Here is a 26,385-nt window from a genome sequence, read left to right as displayed (position 1 = left end):
CTGTAACCGTGGCTGTTGATTCATTATTCACCTGTATACCGAATGATATAGGTATTACTTATTTTAAGAACTTTTTGTCTGAATTCTCTGAATTTGATGCTAAGAAAATTGAAAATTTGTCATTTATTGTATATTATGTTGAATAATAATACTTTTTTTTATTTGAAACTACACTCTATCAGCAAGCAACAGGAGTTGCAATGGGCACACCTGTTGCTAACACATGCAAATGTGGTTATGTTTATGTGGGAAACCCAGTATGTGTTGTCTAATAACAATAAGTATATGTCTCACATTAGCTATTATTGCAGGTTTGTGGATGATCTTTTGCTTGTTTGGAATGGCTCCCTACAGGAATTTGACTTGTTCTATGAATGTATTAATACCTGCACTAGTTTCTTACGGTTCGAGAAAGAATGTTCTTTTCAGTCTATAGATTGTCTTAATATTACTTTATTTAAAATGGAAGATGGTAAAATAGGGACAAGCCTACACAGGAAACCAATGAAAAGAAATACTTATCTACATCGTACAAGTATGCATCCCCCGATAGTTTTTAATAACATGGATAATCAGATGAGACGCATGGCTATACTACATACAGATGATTACACAACTAGACAACACAGTTACGGATTTTACTCATAGGGGATATGACAATAAAAAGCATTACATTCTAAAGAACAGATCATACAGATGAGAAGTACTGAAAGTGAACCTATTTATTCTACCCGTTGCATCGGATAGAGTTCCATCTTGAGAAAAAGGTAAATATTCTACTCTATGTATATTTACTTATAATCAGAATACAGAACATGTTAAACAAGTTATAAGATAGTACTGATCCATTATAACTACAACCACAGAAGTGGATGAAAAGATAGGAATATAACCTAGCTTTGGCTATAGACAGAAGAATAATCTAAAACAAAAATTATGTTATAGAGAACATCCAAAGTATAATAAATACTTTGATGCAAATAAGAAAGGAACTTTTTGTTGTAGTAAATGTGTACAGTGCTCAGATATTCTGGTAGGCAGAAGCTTCATGCACCCCATTATGAAAAAATATTTTATGTTAATGCTTATGGAAACTGTGATGCACAAAAAATGTGTTTATCAACATGTCCGCTATGTAATGCTTATTATGTTCAGTATTTCTGCTACCTGAGTGCGCTTACACCTTTCTCCCAGAATGGCACCCTGAGACCTAATCTATACCCTAGCATAGTGCTATCATTAAGCGTTACTTAGACTGACTCCTCCTAACCTCTGGTGGTACTCTCCACATACTTTTCTTGTTAAAACCCACACTACTAGAAACTAGCCTGCTCTTTTATTTAAACTCAGTTGTGAAGAAACTTGACAGGGTTTGACTTATATGAGGTGTTTATAGTACAACTGAATACTGCCTTCCCTATTAATATCATTATTAAACTGACTGTTAGCTGTTTATCACTGAGAACTGAAGAGACTGGTTTGAATACATAGATTAATAGCTGAATGGCTGTATGTTGCTGATTTACAGTTTATTTTTCTACCATCCTGTATACACACCTACAACCTAATAATAGTTTTGTGGGGTGTACAACAGAACTGTCTACATAATTGCTATTGATGATTGTACATGTTTATTGCCTGACTCTACCAAACAAACTGATTGTGACTCATAGTAGTAATATATAGATACTTCTAACTTCTAAATAGTAGACTACCTCCAGTATGTTAGCCCTAGCTATTGTTAGTCTTCCTGAATGTTTGTTGCCATTCCAGTAAATGTATGTGCTATATGTATTTTTTTTTTCCACTGTATTTCCTCTGTATTCCTTCCTTAACTGTATATACTGAAATCACTGCTGCCCATTCACTTAACTGTTTTTTTTCTCACTAACCTTCACAGCTGTCATCCTCCTCCCTGCATTCAGAACTTAAGAACCTATCTGCCTGGTTAATGAGGATGCCCATCCAAAGTCCTACCATCTAACCTGCATCCCCAAAGAAACTTGTGTCCTGTGCTTAAGTCCTTCCCTGCAAAGGAGTAAAGAAAGTACGTTTGTTCCCCTGTGCAAACTATGTACTGAATTGTTTGTTATCATTAAAGCAAAACAGGTACTATTTGTTTAAAGTCTCACTCCTGAACCCAGTTCCCAGCAGCCAGTCCCACCTCGCCCCCCAACTATAAACCCTACGCTCCCTTGAAATTACGACTTGGGATTTATTTTGTCTTTTGTCCACTTGTCAGCTTGCTGTGATCTAGCTGTTGTCCACTAGGTGGCTTCTCATATTGGCCTGTGTTATACCCCTTCTCTCTTCTCTAGTATTTCTACCCCTTATTACCTTTTTCCTCCCCTTACTTGCTACTACCACCTCTGTTTCCTATATTCCCTCTCCCCACTCAACTCTCCCCTGTAGCCTACCTATTGCAAAAGAACTTCCCACTTATCTAGAGTTAACTAGTGCCCCACAACAATCTGCAGCTTTCTGATTGTTTCTGGATCTCTTCTTTTACTTGCTCTAACCCGCTCCATTCGCCCTGCGGGCTCACTTCGCTCCCCTACCCTACCCCCAAATCTCACCCCCACAGGTCCTACACATATACCTAACAAACCACACCCCTTCTCCATTCCACCAACTACAATCACACCTCCATTAATCAATCACCTCCTTTACCCGCCATTTTTTCTTCCACCACTTCCTATTCCTTTCAAATCACTCTCTACTTACTTTCACTACCACACCCACTTTATCTCTTCACCTATAGTTATTACCCATATCTACCATGCCAATAAATACACCCTGCTCCCTAGGCCACTTACAGAAGTTACTCTTACTCTCTTTTCTACCACCATTAACTTTAGCATACCTACTTACCTCCTATGAACTACCAGGATATTCACACTTTCTCTTCCGTACTAAACAATCCACATGTGCTGCTGCATCCTTTGATACTAACCACTTCAACATTACTTCCATACCCAGCTATCTACTACCAAAATACCATAGAACAGCCACATTAGATATAACTTCCCTTCTACCAAAAGATATCCATTTCTTCTCAGTAAATATACTACTTCTAGTTATCTAACACTCCTCTCCCTAAAGGATGGTGATATTCACCCAAACCCTGGCCCAACCACCTCCACTACCTCTCAGCTTGACTACCCAATCCTCCGTACCACCCCCTACTCAAAAAAACACCCAACTCACTCTTAATAGCTCACCTCAATACACGTAGCATTAATAATTAATAATAGAATTACACAAATCCATGCTCTCTTGGAACTTGTTAAATAAAATCAAGAATTCAATACACAGGAGGTTCAGATTCAAAAGTTTACTAGTGTACACCAGGAGGCAAAAAACGTACAAGTACAGAATTTTGTCTGACATGAAACAGGAAGCACACAATTTTATATAGGTTTAACATTTAAGCTATGCCCACCTTACTGACGTGATATGTCACAGGGCATCTACATCACTTTAGCTTACAGTCTTCTATTCATAAAGCTGTTGATGCTGTATATTTAAAAAAAAAACTTTTCCTCTAGATACAATACGCCCTTGTTATCCAGCTGGTCAGGCATAATGTCTTTCTGTAAAGTTACTTCTTCAAGGTTTCATATCAGTTCGAATACAATAGCAGATTCAGTCTTTTAATAATCTTCTTTGTTCTCTGTTACACTTTCCTACCAGCTGCGTGCTTATCTCAATAACACATATATAAGGCCAAATCATTCCAACAGGAAAGAGCAGAAGATTTCATTATTTCACACATTTAATTTCCTGACCCAGCAGATAATCACTTGTGAAAAGCATAAACATTAAAACTTGCTAAGCTAGCATCTCCCAGGGTCGAAGGTCAGCTTTGCTTAAAGCCACACTGCAGTTTCAAAACTACTTATATTTACACATGAATTAATCCTTACTGTTATATGATTAATAGAATAAAATACATTATATACTACTTTGCTTTTAAACTAGCATTTCTCATATATTCAAATACACATTTTTCTAACATTTTCCCCCCCTATTAATACTTTTTATTCTATTTTGAAGTATGCATAGTGTCATTTCATCTCCTAACCTTTTCCACTTAGGATTTTCAGCTAGGTGAGTCATTCAATCTATACTTCAGAAAAAATGTCATCTGAGATCAATTTTTCAATTTCAATATCTTGGTACAAAGTTTCAGTAACAGATGCATCAATAAAATCTTTGATTAATCTTTTCATGCAGGGAATTCCACAACAAACACATGCTCCTATTAGGAGTATACCCACACAAATGGCAGTCAGAATATTCATTAGGATGGAACCCCACCCCCCAAATAGATTCTGGAAAAAGTCCGTCAGTGGGTTTGGGCCTGGTTCAGTCATGGCTGATACTTGCTGAATTACCTCTAGGTGATTATTAATTTCATGCCTATTATCTGGTATGTACGCACAGCATTCTTCTTTGATAAGCGCGCACGTACCACCTCTCGCCACTAGGGTGAAGTCAAGAGGCATCCGATTTTGTAGCACAACAGTTCTCATTCATTCAGTTCATCAGTCACCAGTTCTAGGGCAGAAAAAGGTGCATTACTCATTACTTCGAGAAGTTTCGACAACTTTCTCAACTCCCAGATCGATTTGACTGCTCCATAGGCTGGGAATATTCCTGGCCAAGATATAACACTGTCACTCAAGTCCATATGAGTCGACTTGCTTTTGTCTTTTACTGAATTGTGGTCTTTCCAGCCAGCTTCTATCTTTCCAACTGGATTCACAGGTTTTTCAACTGGACCTTTGGGTTTTCGGGCTGCTTCTCTCACATTTCGTATCTTACCCAAAGGTAATTCTGCAGTATGTCTTATTGCCGGAACCAAATAACCCAAAAAACAACTGCCGGACCAATTCTCAGGTAACCATTTATATGCCTTTTTCCCACAAATAAAATAACAGTTTTCTACTTTAGTACTAATACGCATCAGCCCTGCATGAAACATTTTCTGATCTATAACTGACAATTGTTTAAACAAAACTGGATTTTTGCGAATGTCATTCATAGTTGTTTTCAATGAGTTCAAATACGAGTCATAATTAGTATTGCAAAAAGTATTGCCATTGCCATTCTTAATATAACATTGGTAAGATATGGTTATATTACAATTGCTCCAGCCCACCTGGAGGTATCATTTTTATAAAAACATACAACTCCTTTTTGTGTGACAGGTAAAAATAAAGCTATTTTGTCCTGTGATCTCTCAGTTCCTGTATCGAAAAGTAAATTCTCCCAAGTCTCATTTATCCCCAAAGGGACAGCGGACATTATCAGTCCTCCATATGCTGTTGGTATAGCTGTATAAACCCAGCAATTTGAAATGTTCATAGTCTCTGCATATACACGTTTCATGGCTAGGTATGTGTTAAAATTTGGATGCCAGTCTATAGACGTTTCGTCACGCCTTCCCACTTTCACTTGTGTGAATGTATGTAGGATAAACCACAACAAGTGGAAAATTGTCACAATTACAGTCAATAAATGTATACTCAACAAAATGATTATACAACATCTCTGGGGCTGATCTAGATTTCTATTCGCTTTGTTTTTGGCCATCTCGGTCTGGTTGTGTATCAGTCACAAAGTTTTTATCAAGTTGAAAGTTCTTTACCGGTTTACAATGTGTCAAATGAACCCAGGACGTCCTCTCGGCCACTCTAACTGCAGTAGGCATTGCCAACAGAACCTGGTACGGTCCTTCCCACTTTGGACTTGCCCAATTCTTCCTTTTCATCACTTTCAGCCAAACGTACGTCCCCGGGGCCAAGACTGCTTCCACTGGTCTGGTCTGTTCCTTATCTGAAAGAGTTAAACTGCAAAACAGATTTATTTGTTAACAGTTTCCTCATATAACTAGCTAATGAACTGTCAGCCTCTTGCTCTGCAGGCATGAGAGCTTTCCACTGAGGCACATAATATGCTCTCCCAAAAACCATTTCAGAGGGAGTCAAACCCTTTACATTTGGAACCGTTCTCATACTCAGCAGTGCTAAAGGCAGACAGTGTATCCAATTCTTTTGGGTCTCCTCAACTAGCTTCCTAAGCTTACTTTTGAGGGTACCATTGTACCTTTCCACCAGTCCTGCTGACTGTGGGTGGTAAGCACAATGGTTCCTTAAGGAGATACCAAAAAAATCTCCCAAGTTCGTGGATTGTATGGTTTACGAAATGTGTGCCGTTGTCACTATAAATCCTTTCTGGAATGCCAAATCTAGGGATTACTTCTTTTATCAGGGCTTTCGCCACTGTTGCTGCATCTGGGTTTTTGGTTGAAAAAGCTTCTACCCATTTGGAAAACATGTCTACAATAACTAAACAAAACTTTTTCCCTTCACATTTATTCAATTCTATGAAATCCATACAAATAGTATGGAACGGATACGGTGGTATAGGAAAACTTCCTTGCTTGGTTTTAAATGCCCCTTGTGCATGATGCTTGTTACAAGTATGACAAGCTGCACAAAACTTTTTTGTGTAGTTTGTGTATCCATATGTTTGGAATATTCGATTTACTAACTGTACCATCCCCCCTGTTGAGACATGGCACTGCCCATGGCTCAACAAAGCTGCATATCTAAATAAATTAGACGGCAATATCGGTTTTCTTTCTTTGGAAATGTACAGTCCATTCTCAAGAATTGCACCTCATTTTACCCATTTTTGTTTTTCTACTTTTGTAGTAAGCATCTGCATTGTTTTTAACATGTCTAAATCTAAAATCTCAGAGGGTTGTAATTCCTCATTTAAAAGTAAAGTTTCTAAGTCTGAGGCTGCTTGCTTTGCATCTGCATCAGCTCGTGCATTGCCTTTCGAAATCTTATCCTGTTGTTTTGTATGAGCTACACATTTACAAATAGCTACTTTGGTAGGTAACTGAATAGATTCTAATAACTCCAAAATAAATTGCACGTGATTAATAGGTTTTCCACTAGATGTTATCATTCCTCTATTTTTCCATTGTTGTGCAAATACATGTACTGTAGAAAAAGCATACTGACTATCAGTATATATGTTTACACACTTGTTTTTCGCTAAAGTACATGCCCTCGTCAAAGCTATCATTTCTGCTGCTTGTGCAGATAAGTTATGTGGTAAGGATTGGGCTTCTAGAATTTCAGTATCTGTAACTACTGCATACCCCACCAGATTCTTCCCTGTAGGACCCCTTCTGCATGAGCCGTCCACGTAATATGTCACCTCGGCATTATCCAAGGGCATATCTGTGAGATCGTGTCTAGGTAAAGCTAACTGTTCAATTTCCTGCAGGCAGCTGTGTGGTGTGCCATCCACAGGAGATGGGAGTAATGTTGATGGATTTAATGTCGTACATCGTTCAATTGTCATAAGAGGTTGGCTCAGCAGTATAGTCAAACACGAAAGATGTCTAGCAGGGGAAAGGTATGCCACTTTTTCTTGCAGTAAAATTATTGCAACTGCATGAGGCACTCTCAATGTGAGAGGGTGGAATAATACCACTGAGGCCGAAGCCTGTATTGCCATTGCAGCTGCAACTACTGCTTGTACACAGTGAGGCAAACATTGCGCCACTGGATCTAACTGTGATGAATAATAGGCTATGGGGGCATTGCTTATCCCCATGTTGTTGCGTCAATACTGACGTCATATATCCTTGTTTGCAATCTACGGTCTGAAAAAAACGTTTGTGATAATTTGGAAGTCCTAAAACTAATGAAGAAGCTATCAACTGCTTCAACCTGCAGAAAGCCGTTTCTGCTTCGGTTGTCCATTGTAAAATATCTTGTGCTGCCATTGGTGTCTTATATATCAAGTCAGTCAGTGGAGCAGATTCCAAAGCATAATTTGGTATCAAGCTCCGGCAGAAATTAGTTGTACCCAAGAAAGACATCATTTCCTTCTTGGTTGCTGGTTTAGGTGCTTGCAGAATTGCTGTTTTTCTTTCCTCATCTAGTATTCTACCTTCATTGGATATTACATATCCCAAGTATCTAACTTGTTTTCTCCAAAGTTGTAACTTACTTTTGTTTACTTTGTGTCCTTGTGTTGCTAAAAATGTCAATAACGCTACAGTATCCTCCCTGCACTGTTGCTGGGTGGGGGCTGCTAGCAAGATGTCATCTACATAAAGTAGAATTTGACTACCTCCCGGTGGGGTAAACCCTGCCAGGTTGCTAGCCATTTCTTGTGCAAATATTGTTGGGCTCTCACAATATCCCTGTGGTAGTCGAGTATACATATAACTTTTACCCTGAAATGTAAATGCAAACCAATATTGACTATCAGGATGTATAGATATTGAAAAGAAAGCATTGTTAATATCTACCACAGAGAAATACTTCTGTTGCGGTTCTAAATCGTTTAACAAAGTATGTGGGTCTGGCACCGTAGGTGCTCTAGGTATTACTGCATTATTTACAGCTTGTAAATCTTGTACCATCCGCCATTCCCCATTCGCTTTTTTAACAGGAAATAGGGGTGTATTACATGGTGAATCAGGAGATTCTACCAGTACTCCCTCTTTGAGTAATGCTGCTATTATAGGCTTAATTCCTATTTCTGCATCCTTTCTCAAAGGGTATTGTCTTTTCTGTGGTCTAAAAGCTGACTTTGGGGTAATTGTAACTGGTCCTGCTGTTCGAATAAGTCCTACATCTGACTTGCCTGTTGACCAAAGAGGAGTTGAAATTTCACATAAGGCCTTTTCTTCTTCTTCTAATAAAAATGCTAATCAGCTGTCCTCGCTAGATTGCAAGTGTACAGCTGGATGTGTCTGTGTCAACCAATTCAGTTTTTGTTTTTGTATCCCTTGTTCTGATAGTTTTAAATCAGTCTGTTTCTGCCATCTTGTTACTTTTTCTCCTAAGTCTGCCCATTTTACACTTTTATTCTTTGTCAAGCTGACATGTGGTAATCGATTTGATCTATATAATGCAAGGAATTCTTGAGGTAATGAACAGCTGACTACACTGTTTCCCTCAGTATTTCAGTGCAAAGTACGCAATACTAGTCTAGTTGCACGATTTCTGAATAATTCTTGCTCATATTCTCTATCAGGTCTTAGTGTAGTACAGTAGTATAGAGTACAGTGTAACAAATGCTGTTGATCAGTGTCGAGAGAGGGGGTTTTACTGATGGCTACGTTCATCATTTCCTCGGTTACTGCCCCTGGACCAGTCGTGACTAGGTCCTGGCTGTACCAGTAAAAAGTTTCACCCTCCATTCGCACTACAAAGGTATCCATTTGTCTCTGTGCCTCCATACCTTGTACAGTTGGAACTACTGCTATGCCAAATATCTGCATAAGGTCCCTGCCCAATAGGTTTACTGGACACTTTGCAGAAACAACAATTTTACTTCTCTGGGTCATACCTGAAACAGGGTCAGTTATTGCTATATCATGGGAAAGTGGTTCCCTGTATAGCTGTCCGTTTGCTGCTTTCACTAGTATATAATCAGGTGATTTGGAATGTTCTGGTAACTTGGAGGGTTGTATCAAAGTCCGTGACGCTCCTGAGTCACACAGGAATTTGACCTCTCTTCCCTCCACCAGAAGTGTAACTTCCGGTTTCGTATCTGCTAAGTAGAGCTCTAAACTCAATAATGCCAAGTCCAAAATTTCATTTTCTTCATTTTCCATATCTACTTGCACTTCCTCTACTCTTTCTATCATATTTACATTTGTTTTCTGTTTATTAACTTTTCCTGATGATTTCTGACTTTCACATGATGTATCCTCACAATCATATAGTCAGTCCTCATCTCCCATATCTTCTGTAATTACCTTTTTGTTTGTCCTACATTCCCTTGCTAGATGTCCCTTTTTCCCGCACTTGATGCACTCGCCTCTCTTTTTCCTCTCTTCAAAATCTTCTGATCGTTTATCAGACTGTTTGTTTCCCTGGGCATTTTTCTTGCCCTTTTTACCTGATTGTAATACAAATACTTCAGCTCCATCTTCAGCAGTGAAGACTTGCACCTTCTTTTTCTTTTTACTATTAAAATGTCTTTCAGCATGTCTGGCGTATTCGAGTAAGGCTTGTAGCCTCTCTGTTCGATGGTCTATCATATGCTTCGCAATGAAGCTACTAATAGGTGCAATGCAACCTTTCAAAAATGCATTTTTTAATTGTTGTTCATACGGGGAATCATTCGTTTGGTTCTCAGGAACCGACATACTGCTATGATTATTAAAACATTCTAATAATCTAGCATGGTACCCATCAATTGTCTCATTTTCCTGTTGTATGCATTGATTAATGCAAGTCCAGTCTGCTCTAGGTTTCCATTTCTCAGAGATTCGGTCTGTTAGACCTTTCACTCTGTTGTCTAACTCCGCGTCACTATGTGGGAGTGGTCTAAGCTCTGCATTATGAGGATTCCAGGTGCCACAAATCATGTGCCAATCTGGACCTATAATTTGTCTTACTACTTTTTCAACTTCTTCCCCATTCAAGTGGTAACTCAATCTCATGCCTTGTAAATCTTCTAAAAATTTTGTAAAATTAACTTTCGGATGGGGAATTCCCTCAGTAGCCTTCCGGATATCCTCCGGTGTCCATGGTCTATATACTAAGAGTGTTGGGTCCTGCCCTTCCTGTCCTGCCTGAGGATTTGGAACTTCTATAAGTGGGCATATTTCTTCCTCACTCTCATCCTATAGGTTTCTCTCTATTTGATATAATTCTGTGTCCCTATGTGTTTTACGTGTTCGGGACCTAGTTTCAATAGGATCTCTAACAAATGGTTGTGGTCTTGCTGAAACTTCAGGATAACGCGGAGGCGGACCAGCCTGTCCACTCGCTTCATATCCTGAAAAGGGTAAGGGAGGGGGGGAGGGGGGGAGCTGTCGCTATTACCAAGTTATTATCCTCTTTGTCTAGAAATAATGTTTTTGAATTTTTTAGCTTCTGCTCTCTATGATTTGCTTCCTCAATCCACCTGTGTGCCTGAGGAATGCCTAATTGGCGTTGCTTTTTTGCCTGACCTCCCGCATCAGATTTAAGCTGTTTAAGGAGTTTAACTAGTGAAGTTTTATCTAGTTTACCATCAAACCCATATTTACTAACCCATTTCGTATAATACCTAACATTATCAGAACGTTGCAATTGCATGTATTTTGCGTCTTCGGTTAGGGGCGGATCTCACAATGTTTTAGTGCACTGATTTCCCATGGCAAAAATAATGTTACGTAACCCGTTTTATCACGTGATATCAAGTTCTCCGTTCCTGTTCACAGTTTATCTAGAATAACTGCCTACCTTATTCTGTTACCCTGATCTATGACCAGTACTTCCTTTTGTCCCTGATCTGCAAAACAAATCTTGACAACAATATACTGTAACCTAGTCCCTGATCTAAAACAGAAAAAAAGCAAATTCTTCCTACCTGAGCCTCCAGTATTGAACTGTCCAATGTCCACTCTTCGGCCACAGATCAGAAAGTGGCCAGCCTCTTTAAACGACAATTCAGTCGGAGGTCTTTTCACCCAAGAAGAACCGTTTCGGTAACTTCTCCTGCGCAGTATTTGACCACCGGTAGACTCTGATCTGCAGCTGTTTGAGGGACTTTTCCGGCTCAGAAGGACCAAACTGTTAAATAAAATCAAGAATTCAATACACAGGAGGTTCAGATTCATACGTTTACTAGTGTACACCAGGAGGCAAAAAACGTACAAGTACAGAATTTTGTCTGACATGAAACAGGAAGCACACAATTTTATATAGGTTTAACATTTAAACTATGCCCACCTTACTGACATGATATGTCACAAGGCATCTACATCACTTTAGCTTACAGTCTTCTATTCATAAAGCTGTTGATGCTGTATATTTAAAAAAAAACTTTTCCTCTAGATACAATACGGCCTTGCTATCCAGCTGGTCAGACATAATGTCTTTCTGTAAAGTTACTTCTTCAAGGTTTCATATCAGTTCGAATACAATAGCAGATTCAGTCTTTTAATAATCTTCTTTGTTCTCTGTTACACTTTCCTACCAGCTGCGTGCTTATCTCAATAACACATATACAAGGCCAAATCATTCCAACATGAAAGAGCAGAAGATTTCATTATTTCACACATTTAATTTCCTGATCCAGCAGATAATCACTTGTGAAAAGCATAAACATTAAAACTTGCTAAGCTAGCATCTGCCAGGGTCGAAGGTCAGCTTTGCTTCAAGCCACACTGCAGTTTCAAAATTACTTACATTTGCACATGAATTAATCCTTACTGTTATATGATTAATAGAATAAAATGCATTATATACTACTTTGCTTTTAAACTAGCATTTCTCATATATTCAAATACACATTTTTCTAACAGAACTATACTCCTTTGATATATTTTGTCTTACTGAAACTTGGTTAAAACCTTCAGCCAAAGATAATGAAATAACCCCACCTGGTTATAACATATTACATCTAGACCGCGTAACTAGGAAAGGTGGCGGAGTAGCAGTTCTTTACAAATCTGATTTGGAATTAACTATACTCAACCAAAAACCTCCTCAGGAATCCAATGCAGAGATACTCATTTCCAAACTTCAGATCAACTCAGTCAGATCGATCTATATTATTTGTATCTATGTTCCTCCAGGTAATAACATCTCTACTATTGAAGACATCCTCTGTTGGTTATCTCAAAGCCTCCCCCAAGAAACCATAGTCCTTGGCGATTTCAACATTGATTGGAATTGTTGCAACAACAACTTTCCTACTAGTCATATTAACCTCTCTGGGTTTACACAAACTATTAACTCCCCTACTAGAATAAACAAGTCCAATAAGAAAGAAAGCACCTTAGATTGGATTTTCATTAATAATCAGCCCCAAACCTACAACTCTGGTACCCTCCCAGACAAAATAAGCGATCACTGTCTAACTTGCATCATCAGACTCAAAACCAATCCTCCTACTCAACCCACATTTAGGACAATCAGAACCAAGAAAAACTTTAACTTGGATCTATTCCTACTTGAATTTAGAACATGTAATTGGTCCCCCTTAAAACACCTTTCTCTTAATGCAGTTGACTATTTTAATGTTAACTTCCTTGCCATGCTCAACCACCATGTCCCTGCCCGCTCTATCAGAATAAGAACCAAATCTGCTCCTTGGCTTTCTAAAGAAACTAAGCAAAAAATCCATCTCAGAAATAAATACTGGAAAAAGTTGCTTTTAACTAAAAACCCTATAGATCACCAATACTACAAACAACTGAGAAATGAGACAAAAAAAGCTATACTGTCCGATAAAAAAAAAACTATTTCCTTCAATCTCAGCAGACCCACCATAATAATCCAAAAAAGTTCTGGGCTAGTATTAATCAACTATTACATCCTGGCCAATCTATCACACCTAACCCACAAGGCACCGACAAAAATAACCCTAAACAGACTGCTGATGCCTTTAATACCTTTTTCACAAAAGCTACATGTCCCAACAGCATTTATTCTCACCCTCATCCAAAAATTAAAACCATGCACACCTTCTGCTGATCAGCTACCCGCCGAATACTTATAGTTAGCTGCTAAATCTATTGCCTACCCCATATCCATCTTCATCAATAGAACCATTACTGAAGGATACATCCCCAAACTTTGGAAAGTCTCCTATATTATTCCTTTTCATAAAGGCGGCGATTCCACTGAACTCTCCAACTATCGTCCTATTGCCATACTTTCTCCTTTATCTAAGGTAATGGAAAGATGTATCCATAGGCAATTATTAGACCACCTCCTCCTGAATAACCTACTTTCAAACTCCCAACACGGTTTCAGACCTTCCCATAGCACAACTACAGCCCTCCTTTCCTTTACAGACACCATCAACAAAAAACGGAACCTTAACATGCTTTCCTCTGCATTCTTCATTGACCTGTCTAAGGCTTTTGTCATGGTAAATCACAACATACTTTTACACATTCTTAAATTTCTGTCACTTGATACGCTGGCCCATAAAATGGTTCCAATCCTACTTAAATAACAGGCATCAAGCAGTACTCTGGAACTCCAATCTTTCTACCCACCTACCAGTTAATATTGGTGTCCCTCAGGGATCCATACTGGGCCCTCTCCTGTTTTCTATATTCATCAATGACCTTCACCTAGTTGCTCCCCAAGCCACATGTATACAGTACGCTGATGACTCTACTCTTATCTGCTCGGCCACATCCTTATCCAAACTCCACTCCCTTACGCAAGAGGTATTTAATTCTGTCAAAATTTGGTTCTCAAATCGCTGTCTTCTATTAAATCCTAAACAACTAAACTTCTCCTTTTTACACCTACCAGCAAATCTCCCTCTATTGACTTCACTCTAACATCCAACAATGGTACTTACATATCCCAAGATCCTACCACCAAACTGCTAGGTATCACCATTGACAATAACTTTAACTTTGACACTCATATCAATAATACTTTGAAAACTATTAATAAAAAAATAGGTTCTCTTTATAGGATCAAGCCTTTCCTCACTCCTACAACCAGAAAAACTATTGCCCACTCCCATCTAATCTCTACCCTTCTCTATGCCTTACCTATTTATACAAATCTGTCAAAGAGCAACCTTCAAAAACTAGAAAACTCCTACAATAGCATAGCCAGGTTTGCCACAGGCAAACCCTTCAGAACGCACCACTCTATCAATCTAAAGCTTCTAGGTTGGCTTGAATTACAGCAGCAGCTCAAACTTAACCAACTGACCATCGCCCACAAAATACTTTACCAACCTACCAAGACACCCATCCTTTCTAACCTTATGCACCCCTACTACAACCTAAAATCCCTAAGATCTTCCCAAAAAGTTCTTGTAAAAATAAATAAATCAAACAATAGAGCTGGTGACACTATTTGATAACACAGATGGAAAAACCTGGAACCTACTTTCCTCTGACCTTTCCTCACTTCCCTCTATCTCTCAGTTTAAAATTAAACTCAAGTCCTTCCTCTATTCACACTGGATGTGCACTTGTACTAAACTCGATTGACCAACATTGCTCTAATTACTTGTCTCATATCCTACATTTCTCTGTAATAATCCCAACTTAACAACTACAACTCTACCTCTCCATCATAATCCTATCTACTACTTTATTCTTAAAATCGTAACTTGTCTTACTACTCTAACAAGTACTCATCCACCCTCTATTTTTCTTCCTTTACATCTTCCTTTCTTATTTTGTGTTCTATTCTGTATAGTGTTAGTTATTATCCTTACTCAACAATTTATTAGTAACCTCCTCAATAACTGCACTAATTCAAGTCCAGTAATTTGCATTTTTGTTTCCACGTACTTATAAATGTGTGATCACTTTGAAAAATGTTTTTTTAGTATTTTTTGTATGAATTTTACCTGTATTCTAAATTTTTGTATATCTATAGACAGGTTCTTTCACTAGTTGGAGCTTTTCTCCCCGGGCCTCTACTGAAAATGGACATGTATCCCGTTAGACTAGCCCGGTCAACAAATGTAAAATAAAATAAATAAAAATAAAATAAATAGATGTTGGAAAAACAAATACGAAGTTCAAAGAGCGTATTAGTAATCATTTGTTAGACATGAAAAAGAAGGTTGAGACAAATGCATTATATAAACATATACAAGAAGTTGGTACTTCACATTATTTTAAGTTATGATTTTATATAAAATAGAGCTTTCTTTACTTGGTGGTGACTTAATACAGCAGACTGATTTAGAAGAATATAGATGGATACTTAGGTTAAAAGCACACATTCTCCCAGGTTTAAATGAGTGTGTTTCTTTAAAAACCTCTGTTAGAACGTCTGCAGGAAAACGTTTAATGAGTCATGTAATTAATTAGTACTATATATAATGGAACAGATAGTCTATTGATTTTATGCCTGATGAAGCTGTTTTAGTGAAACTGTGAAGTTGCATTTTCACCAATAAAAACTATTCATTGTGCTTTTTGGTTCCAGTGGCTTTATTATTTGTATAGGTTTGATGTCCCATTATATTGTAAGTGATGCAAGTACGCATACATACATGCCGTGCAAGAAAGTTCAAAAGTTGCTGCTAACAGAAGGACCAGTGATTAGCAGGGAAGTGCTAGGAAGGTATTCCTCACTTTTCAGTAGAGGAATTTGTTTTAAGTCATTTGATGAGATAATAAATCCATTATATCTGGCTATGTACTCCATTTCTTAGGGAAACTTGGGTTGGGTTGAATGTCAATCAGTACTCCCAAAATGGAAGGAGCAGGAGTATTGCCATTGTCTAGAGCTGAGGTGGCTGAGTCCTTTAAAACAAATTTCCCAAAAGTAGCTGTAATACAAGAGTTATAGATAAGGGAATGTTCTGTGAAGGTATATGCTAAAGATCAAGAAGCTGCAGTGCAGATGTATGCATTGGAGACATTCTTAAAGAAGCATGAAGTCAGTAGGCTTTAACCAAAGTCTTTACCAGTGGTAGCTAGCTGAATGCAAAAGGTAATGTAGTTGGTAGTCCTCATGGAAGGCGTCTGCTTGGCCCAGGTATGATCTTCCTGTTTGAGGAAATGAGGCACTGGCATTTTTTCTAAACTCATGCTCGCTCCTCATGTAGCCACGTGAGCTGATGGTTCAGATCCACAGCTTGGAGGGCTTTCTCCTCCCTGGTGTCTGCTGCTGCTGTAAAGAATCCCATTTTAAGTTGACTCAGTGCTGTGAAAGGTCAACTATAATTCCCTGCACATAAGAGCCTGAAATATGGAGATGGTTGGTATGGAAGTGATGACCACTAAAAACATAGTCTTTCAAGAAAGGACCTTGAGTCCATGGATCTTGTAGGCTCCGAGATTGTCTACTCTGAAGTTCAGATCCCACTGGTGGTGAAGTTTTTCAATGAGGGATTGGACATGCAACACATTATTAAATAAGCGCTTTACCAGCCAGTGTTTAGGTTATATTTTCTGCCCCAAAGCAAGGTTATGATGTGCAGCAGTAGCTACATTGTTCATAGTGACTGGAATAATGAAGACTAAGTGCCTGAATTATGCAAAAATTACTTTAGACTAACAGACCTGGACAGTACAGTGTACCTCTTCACCCAGACTGCAAACTGTTTCCGTTCCTCTGTAGGCCTGCTTTTAGTATACATGTTTTTTGCAGCCTCAGTCAGCTCAGAAAATCCTTCTAACAAGTCTGTAAGGATAGAAAGATTCCCATCAGCAGCCACACCCTGAGATATGGAGTTAGTTGTCCCATCGACCTTGAAGAATTATCTTTAAGACCTTGGAGAATTTTTTTGTACCAGTAAAGTCCTCAGGTCCAGAAATCCTTTACCATTTAGGCTACTGTTGGACAACATAAATTAATTTTGATCTTTATTCCCTGAACTTATTGGTGAGGTTTGAGATTATTAGTAATGAACCAAGGACTGGAGACCTAGTCCACCAACTGTTTTATTTCTCAGGTGACGTGAACCTAGAGAGAGAAAGTTGACGTCTGTGGCCCAGTGCCTGGTGAAAGTTATCCCAATTTTCTTAGAAATTGTGTAACATTCTGGTTGTTTGTGCAAAAAGAAAGAGCTATTTCTCCATTGCCTTTAATGCTGTGAGCACTACTGTTAGCGGTAATTAACTGTTGTATATTTCCTTTGTAGTAGAGTCCCCAGTTTGTGCCAGTCCCAAGCCTGGATAAATGGGGAGGGTTGTATCAGGAAGGGCATCCGGTGTAAAACTTCACCAAATCATTCATGCGGACAGCAATAAATATTTACATACCGGATCGGTCGAGGCCCGGGTTAACAACTACCGTCACCAGTACTGTTAGCCAACAGGGTGCTAGCGGAAATTGGGCTACTGTTGGCCGAAGGAGGGAAAGAGGGGGAAGGCATGGTCAAAGGCAGGAAGAAAGGAGAAAGGCTAGGACTGTGGTAGTGAGGGTCGGAACTTTGAATGTTGGCAGTATGATTGGTATAGGGAGAGAGCTAGCCGATATGATGGACAGAAGGAAGGTTGGTATATTGTGTGTGTGCAAGAAACCAAATGGAAGGGGAGTAAGGCTAGTTGTATCGGAGGTGGGTTCAAATTGTTTTATCATGGTGTGGATGGGAGGAGAAATGGCGTATGAGTTATCCTGAAAGAACAGTATAAGAGTGTTTTGGAGGTGAAGAGAGTGTCGGCTAGAGTGATGTTTTATGAAGCTAGAAATTGATGGTGTAATGATGAATGTTGTTAGTGCATATGCTCCACAAGTTGGGTGTGCGATGGATGAGAAAGAAAATTTTGGAGTGAGTTGGATGAAGTGGTGATGATTATACCCAAGGGTGAGAGAGTGGTGATTGGAGCAGATTTCAGTGGGCATGTTGGTGAAGGGAACAGAGGGGATGAGGAAGTGATGGGTAGGTATGGTGTTAAGCAAAGGAATGCAGAAGGTCAGATGGTAGTGAATTTTGCGAAAAGGATGGATATGGCTGTGGTGAACACGTATTTTAACAAGAGGGAGGAGCATAGGGGTGACATACAAGAGTGGAGGAAGATGCACACAGGTGGATTATATCTTATGTAGGAGGGCCAGTTTGAAGGAGATTGGAGACTGTAAAGTGGTGACTGGGGAAAAGTATAGTTAGGCAGCATAGGATGGTGGTTTGTAGGATGACATTGGTAATCAAGAGGAGGAGGAGTGTGAGGGCAGCACCAAGGATCAAATGGTGGAAATTGAAAAAGGGTAATTGTGAGGTGGTGTTCAGGGAAGAGTTAAGACAGGCACTGGGTGGCAGTGAAGAGTTACCAAATAGCTGGGTAACTACAGCAGAGCTAGTAAGGGAGACTACTAGAAAGGTGCTTGGTATGACATCTGGACAGAGGAAGGATGATAAGGAGACATGGTGGTGGAATGAGGATGTACAGGAGAGCATACAGAGAAAGAGGTTGGCAAAGAAGAAGTGGGATTGTCAGAGAGATGAAGCAAGTAGTATAAGGAGATGACGTGCATGGCAAAGAAAGAGGTGGTGAAGGCTCAGGATAATGCATATGAAGAGTTGTATGAAAGGTTGGACACTAAGGAGGGCGAAAAGGACCTGTACCGATTGGCTAGACAGAGGGACCGAGCTAGGAAAGATGTGCAGCAGGTAAAGTTGATAAAGGATAATGAGGGAAACATACTACTCACAAGCGAGGAGAGTGTATGTTGAACAGATGGAAAGAGTACTTTGAGGGGTTGATGAACGAAGAGAATGAGAGGGAAAGAAGGTTGGATGATGTGGTGACAGTGAATCATGAAGTGCAATGGATTAGCAAGGAAGTAAGGATAGCTATGAAGAGGATGAAGAATGGAAAGGTTGTTGGTCCAGATGGACATACCTGTGGATGCTTGGAGGTGTCTAGGTGAAATGGCAGTGGAGTTTTTAGCCAGATTGTTTAATGAAATCTTGGAAAGTGAGAGGATGCCTGAGGAATGGAGAGAAAGTGTTCTGGTACCGATTTTTAAGAATAAGGGTGATGCGCAGAGCTGTAGTAACTACAGAGGGATTAAATTGATCAGTCACAGCATGAAGTTATGGGAAAGTGTAGTGGAAGCTAGGTTAAGAAGGGATGTGATGATTAGTGATCAGCAGTATGGTTTCATGCTGGGAAAGAGCACCCCAGATGCGATGTTTGCTTTGAGAGTGTGGATGGAGAAGTACAGTGAAGGTCAGAAGGAGTTGCATTGTGTTTTTGTCGACTTAGAGAAAGCATATGACAGGGTGCCTAGAGAGGAGTTGTGGTATTGTATGAGGCAGTAGAGACCCAGAGTGTCAGAGAAGTATGTACGTGTGGTATAGGATATGTACGAGGGTAGTGTCACAGTGGTGAGGTCTGCGGTGGGAGTGATGGATTTGTTTAAGGTGGAGGTGGGATTATATCAAGGATTAGCTCTGAGCCCTTTCTTATTTGCAATGGTGATGGACAGGTTGACAGATGAGATCAGGCAGGAGTCCCCGTGGACTATGATGTTTGCAGATAACATTGTGATCTGTAGTGAGAGTAGGGAACAGGTGGAGGAGACCCTGGAGAAATGGAAATATGTTCTAGAGAGAAGAGGAATGAAGGTCAGCAGGACTAAGAATAGATGTGTGTGTGAATCAGAGGGAGTATAGAGGAATGGTGAGGATGCAAGGAGTAGAGGTGGTGAAGGTGGATGAGTTTAAATACTTGGGATCAATAGTTCAGAGCAATGGTGAGTGTGGAAGAGAGATGAAGAAGAAAGTACAGGCAGGATGGAGTGGGTGGAGAAGAGTGTCAGGAGTGATTTGTGACAGAGAAGTACCAGTAAGAGTGAAAGGGAAGGTCTACAAGAGGGTAGTGAGACCAGCTATGTTATATGAGTTGAAGACAGTGGCATTGACAAAAAGGCAGGAGTTAGAGCTGGATGTGGCAGAGTTAAAGATGCTAAGAGTTGCACTGGGTGTGATGAGTGTGGGCAGGATTAGGAATAAGTATGTTAGAGGGTCAGCCCAGGTTGGAAGGTTTAGAGACAAAGGCAGAGAGGCAAGATTACATTGGTTTGTACATGTGCTGAAGGAGGGATGTTGAGTATATTGGGAATAAGATGCTAAGGATGAAGCTACCAGGTAACAAGAAAAGAGGAAGGCCTAAGATAAGGCTTATGGATTTGGTGAGAGAGGACATGTAGGTAGTTGGTGTGACAGAACAAGATGCAGAGGAAAGGAAGAAATGGAAATAGATGATCTGCTGTGGTGACCCCTAACGGGAACAGCCGAAAGAAGATGATGAGTAGAGTCCCCAGTTTATTCAGAGGACCTTCAGCCTGCAAGTGAAGTGCCAGTTGTCAAGACTTGTGTTGAGTTCATGTGTAGAAAGTAGAGACCCACCAGAAGATTGAGTTGTTTACTACCATAAGGCCTAGCTACAGGGATCTGACATCAGTGAGATGAACATCAGTACCATGACGATCAATGTCACCTTCAAGCACTCCTGGTAACTGTGCTGCTGCTTTGCCAGAAGACCAAACCTGTGACCTCCTGAGTGCAATCCCCAACCCCCCCGCAGTGATAGACACTGCCTGGAATTAGTCACTGTTACATCCACCTGATGGATGACTTTTTCCTGACCATGGGTCAACAAGACTTTTCTAGTGTGTCATGATCTCTAGTTATTACATGAATGAGAGTAGCAACAATAGGGCTGCCTTCAGAGATTTGGTGGACAAAGTCCACCAGGTCTCAGTAATGCAGGTTTTGAATCCCAGAAGATCCTCCTCCTGCAAGATTTCAGTTACCTTCGCTAATGTCTTGGGTGTGATAGCTTGGGCACTAAAGATAGTTTAAATGTCAACATTTTGTACTACAAGTGATGCTCTTCCACAGTCAAATATTGGAGTCTCTTTTGATCCAAATACCAATGGTCCTAGAAGGCAGACGTCTCATCCAGCATAATCATCATCCATATCCCTTGCGAGTGCAAAGTCATGGTTTTCTGCATGGTATCCTTCTAGAAATAGATGCAGTGGTTGAAGTTGCTGAGATAGAGCATGAGTAAAACCCAGGAGCTGTTCTTCTGCACCTAAACATCATCTGTGGCTTTTTTTAGCAGTGGAGTCAGGATCCGTCTGAAGAGATCTGCTTGCATGGACTGATCTGCTTGCAGTGATCTTTCTGGGTAGGGCCTCTGAGCTCCAAAATGTGCTAAAAGATGACCAAAAGCTTCCTTGTAGTGGTTACTCAAGCTGGAGTGAACTTTAGAGATCTGCCTTCACTGGGTAACAGCAGACCATAATCAGAACTACTTCAGGGCAGTTGAAGGAGCTAATAACCTAAGTGACTTTGCTGGCACTATAAAAAGTGTTTGTTATAACACAAGAGGTTTCCTCTTATTTAGAGTGTGAGCAGAGTTTTTAACAGAAAGTGTGGCAATGGCCAAGGTGGTTCATAGAAACTGTGCATTGAGGGGAGGGTTCTTCCTCTTCAGGATGTCCTTGACCAGGCTGGCTAAAGGCACAACCCCACTCAAGGAGATGAGCATCCAATACATTATTCCTTAGTGCTTTCTTAAAGGGGGATAGTTTCTCATCTATGCCGTCCCACCCAAGGGGTTGTGGCTGTAGTCAGAGTGCGGTTGTGGTAAAAAGTTACACTGACGTATGCTGTATTCCACCAGTGAGGCTGTAGACAGGGGTTCACTAAGGTTCTGGGTTCACTAAGGTTCTGATTGAGCCAGACTCCAGGACTTCCTCTGGCTTACTCTGCATTCTTCTCTTGATGAATCTAGAATTGGGACAGATGAGATAAGTAAAGTGGTGAGTGAACTCTGACCAAGCAGTATAGTGGACTCTTCCAGTTTTACCACACATCCCCAAAGTTTTAAACTCCTTGTCATGCGGAAAGCTGTCAAAATACTGTTGCTTTTGGGATGCATGTTGGCCCAAAGTTTTGACAGTGGATTTTGCACTGGGATGCTTAGTGAAGTGGCTTTCTAGCTACGACTTGTAAAGGGCTTCAGCCTATGTCAGTGGGAAGGAGTCAGGGTGCATCCTGGCTGCTAAATTAGTGTCATTAATGACAGACTTCAAGAAAAGCATTACCCAGGGCTTTTTCAGTGTTCTCCAAAAATTGAGTAGGCCTTTCTTTAGGGAGTCCATACTGCTTCTCTTGAGGCTGAGGGCATCTTCAATAAAAAAAAAAAAAAAAAAAAAAAAAGTTTTCTGGAGGACAAACTACTAGAGGGAATGGGAGCTATTTATCTCTGTGAAAGAAAAGGTCATTTGGTGGGGATCCAGATGTCTCTGGAGGGGTAGCCTAAGTGCTCATGTTTATCTTAGACAATGTAAGATCACTTTATATGAACGCATGAGAAACCAGTGCTGGGAGAGCGGGAATCACTGCAGCTAAAGGCAATGTGGTGTAGCAAGAGGCATAATCCTGGGCTGGCATTTTGTCTTCAGAGTAAAGTCTGTAATTCTATGTTCCCATATGTGCAGGTTCTGAGATACGAGTCCAAAAGTGGGATGACCAGGTAGACTTTCATCATTTGGGTCTTGCCAAGGGATAGACTCAGGAGAAGAGCCCCAGGCTTAGAGTTCCCCTGATCAAGATCAGGTGAGTCAAGGGATTAATCACTGTCATCAAGCCAATCATCTATTATAGGATAAGAGGAGCACAGTAACTTGGGGATGCACTGCTCAGGGTAGAAATTGAGGGCCCAGTCCCCAGTGTCCTCAACGAGGCCAACGTTTTGGTTGGGCTGAATCCTTTCTTTTAAGGATAACCTCATTGAATGCACCAGACATATATCAAGTTAAATGTTGGCCTGTAAGGGCTTGTTCTTTAGGCAGTGGTTTGAGCTATGCCTGGAGTTGCAAGGAAAACCCTCCTGCTGGTCTTCACCCAAAGAGTTGACCTCTGCTGTCTTTGGGAAGTTATGGAATACTTTTTCCTACCCTTCTGCATATCATTTGAAAAATTTATCAGCATTGTACTCCTCCATGTGACAGTGTAGGCAATATTGATGTGGGTTATTGGCAATTAGTTTGCTAGCCATTGCTGTTGCTTATGCGGCATAGGCATATAAATGCAGGGCTCTCCTGGCAGTAAGAATGAGAGTTAACCTTTGTAAAAAGCAACAATTAATTTTCGTAATCTGAGGTCAAGCGGACCTGTGTACATGTTGCTGTTGATGACTTTTGCTTCTTAGACATTCCTAAATGTTAGATCTGAAGTTGTTTTCATTTGGTCTTCAACCTGTGGGACATGGATCCAGGACGGATCCGACTCGCACACATCTCTCCAGCATTGGATCCAAGCTTCAAGCTCCTCCCCTACCCATAATGCCTCTGTCTCCTTCCTCCTCTGATCTTGTTTGCCATGTCTAATGTTTGCGTTGTGGTCCGTGCTTTAAGTGATTTTTTTTTTGGGGGGGGGGTAAGTTTTTGGGTGATTAGCTAATCCTTCATCCTTTTCTGTCTCCCCTTTCACTTTTCTTACTTCTCGCACTCAGGCATCGGTACTTCAGATTAAAAAAAATAATAATTTCCCACTTTCTATTCCCCTCTCTCTCTCTCATGTGTGTGTGGGTGGGTGCTTTGCATTCTCTCTCTCTCTCCATCCCCGTGGCAGAGACACCGAAACTGGGTTTCAGAAAGTGCACAGTTTGTGGCCATAAGCTTTCTCCAGTGGATGGCCACTCTATCTGCATAGTTTGCTTGGGAGTCCAGTACCTCTATTCCTCCTGTTTTTTCTGTGCGGGCTTCAATCCTGGCACATTGATAGACAGGAGAAATAAGCTCATCCTTAAGGGTCTCCACCTTCGGCAGAGGCCCAAGCTGCTTCAGCCGCTTCTGCTACTCCGCCCAGCCTCTGGGACTCAACCTCCTGCCAAGAGGACTGGGGATGGAGAAAAGCATAAACGTAGGGATCGGGATAGGCCGTGGAAGCGGTCTCCCATCCGCTTTTCCTCGGCTAAGCCTGTGGTGAAATCTCACCCAGCTGCTAACTCGGGTTTTCTCGAACTTTGTTCCCCTTGCTTCTCCCACCGAAGCCAGAGGTGTGTCTGATCTGCTCGCTGGTGTCGGCCTTCCCTCACTGCCTCTCTCGGCTGGTTTCAGTGGCCTCTTCCTCCAGGTCCACATGCAACCTCACCGAAGTCTAGGTGGATAGGATGATGCAGAGATTCCTCTGCAAGCAGATTCAGATGGAAGTCTCGCCTGTCCCTCCTCCTGTGGGGCTGAGGGCATTGCAGTATGCCTTTGTCCCAATCACTCTTTCTCTGATCTGACCCCCGGTTTCGGAATGTTTGGGTCCAAGGCCTTTCAACATTGATGGGTCACTGCTGATGATACCCTGTATCTTGATGCCGGCCATTGCTCTGAGCAGGTTGGCTTTGACCAGCTCGGAGCTGACCAGCTCTCAGAGCCGTGACCTTGGCGCCAGATCCGACATGGTTGTGTCAGCTCCGAATTTTTTGGGGCTAAGCTGCCCGCTCAGAGTCTCGGCGCCTGGCTCCGGCTCCCCCATTGGTTCAGAGGATTATGGACCCGGTCACAGTCCCAGCTCCAGGGGTATGTTCTTCTTTTGCTTTCGACGTGTTGGAGAGGGTCTTCTCAGTTCCATCGAGACCCTTGACACGTTTGTCCTCTGAGTCCATCCTGGCTTCCTCTGTATCTGGTTTGGATTCCACTATCCTGGCTCCTCAGCAACAGCCTGCTTCCTCTCTGCCCCAGGGGGTTCCCCTGTGGGAACAGATTGATGTTTTCCAGTCCTCCCCAGAGACTCCCCCTGTGGAGGTTCTTCGAAAACACACATGTAAAAGGAAACACTTAGACTCCCTGCCGGAGGCCCTCATGGAGTACACCGAGAGGAAGGGGCCAATTCCCCCTGGTCACCCTCTAGAGGATTTGGGTGTCCCCTCCCACTGATCCCCTGGTGGATCTCATTACATCTCGGGCATGGAAGGAGCTCGACACTGTGGAGTTTATCCCCAAACGCCCCGATAAGATTCTCAGTGCCCCATCTGATAGACTGCACTGGATGAAGGGACCCCTGTTAATGCCATGGTGGTGTCGGCGGCGGCGGCCACCAAGAAGGAGCTCATGCAGGAGAGCACCACGGTCCACCTGTTGGACTGAGAGTCCAGGACCACGGACCGTTTTTGGAAGCAGGTCTATGCTTCAGCAATGTTCTCGGTACGTGCGCTGAACTGCATGGCACACGTGATTAGACTTCAGCAAGACCTAGTTAGAGGTCGCTGAGTCTTCCCCAGGGTCCATGTTGGTGGAGGATAAAAAGGTTTTCTCCTTGTGGATGGCCACCCCTCACCTCCATTGCTAACACCTCTATGCAGCTTCTTTCCCATGCTACTGAGGGCGCCGCTAAAGCTGCCGGAACAGGTGTTACGCCTGGCTCCGTCTCTGTGCCTTCTCGGAGCCCTTTAAGGCATCCTTTACAAATGCCCGGTACAATGGTTCCACTCTGTTTGGAAAGTTGGCATGTGACACTGTCCAGAGCAAGAACGACGAGAAGACACAACCCCTCAACGAACCTTCTGCAGGAATCAGTGAGGTTCAAAGAAGATGTGGTTCTAGAAGTCTTACGGCTATTCCCGGGATGTTGAGGACTTGCATTCCTCCAGAGGCAGAGGGGGATTTGACAGATGCCTCCCTCACGGCAGAGGGGGTCTGAGGAACCAAGCGTCTTAGAATTCTTTCCCAGACAGGCCCATGCAGCAGCCCTGAAGGGTTGCCCAGCTGCTCATCACTGGAGGCAGACTGGGGACGACTTTCACTACACCCAACAGCCTGGGAGTCTATCATAGGTGATTGTTGGGTGTTGCATCATATCCAGAGGATATTCAGTCTTCTTTATTCATACACCACTCCCTCCCGGACACCTTCCAGATGCTCCACCCAAGCAAAGGAAGGAGGCAGC

General features: G+C 41.4%; 1 protein-coding gene across 1 annotated transcript in view; it reads left to right on the top strand.

Annotated features, from left to right (window-relative positions):
- Window positions 1–26,385, top strand: part of ZFC3H1 (zinc finger C3H1-type containing) — a 3,672,721-nt gene that overhangs the window by 2,670,686 nt on the left and 975,650 nt on the right. The window lies entirely within an intron of this gene.

This window comes from Protopterus annectens, chromosome 11.part0 (assembly GCF_019279795.1).
Source record: "Protopterus annectens isolate FY-2018-M chromosome 11.part0, PAN1.0, whole genome shotgun sequence".
In the NCBI taxonomy this organism is placed as follows: Eukaryota; Metazoa; Chordata; order Ceratodontiformes; family Protopteridae; genus Protopterus; species Protopterus annectens.
This window is presented reverse-complemented; position numbering and strand designations above follow the sequence as displayed.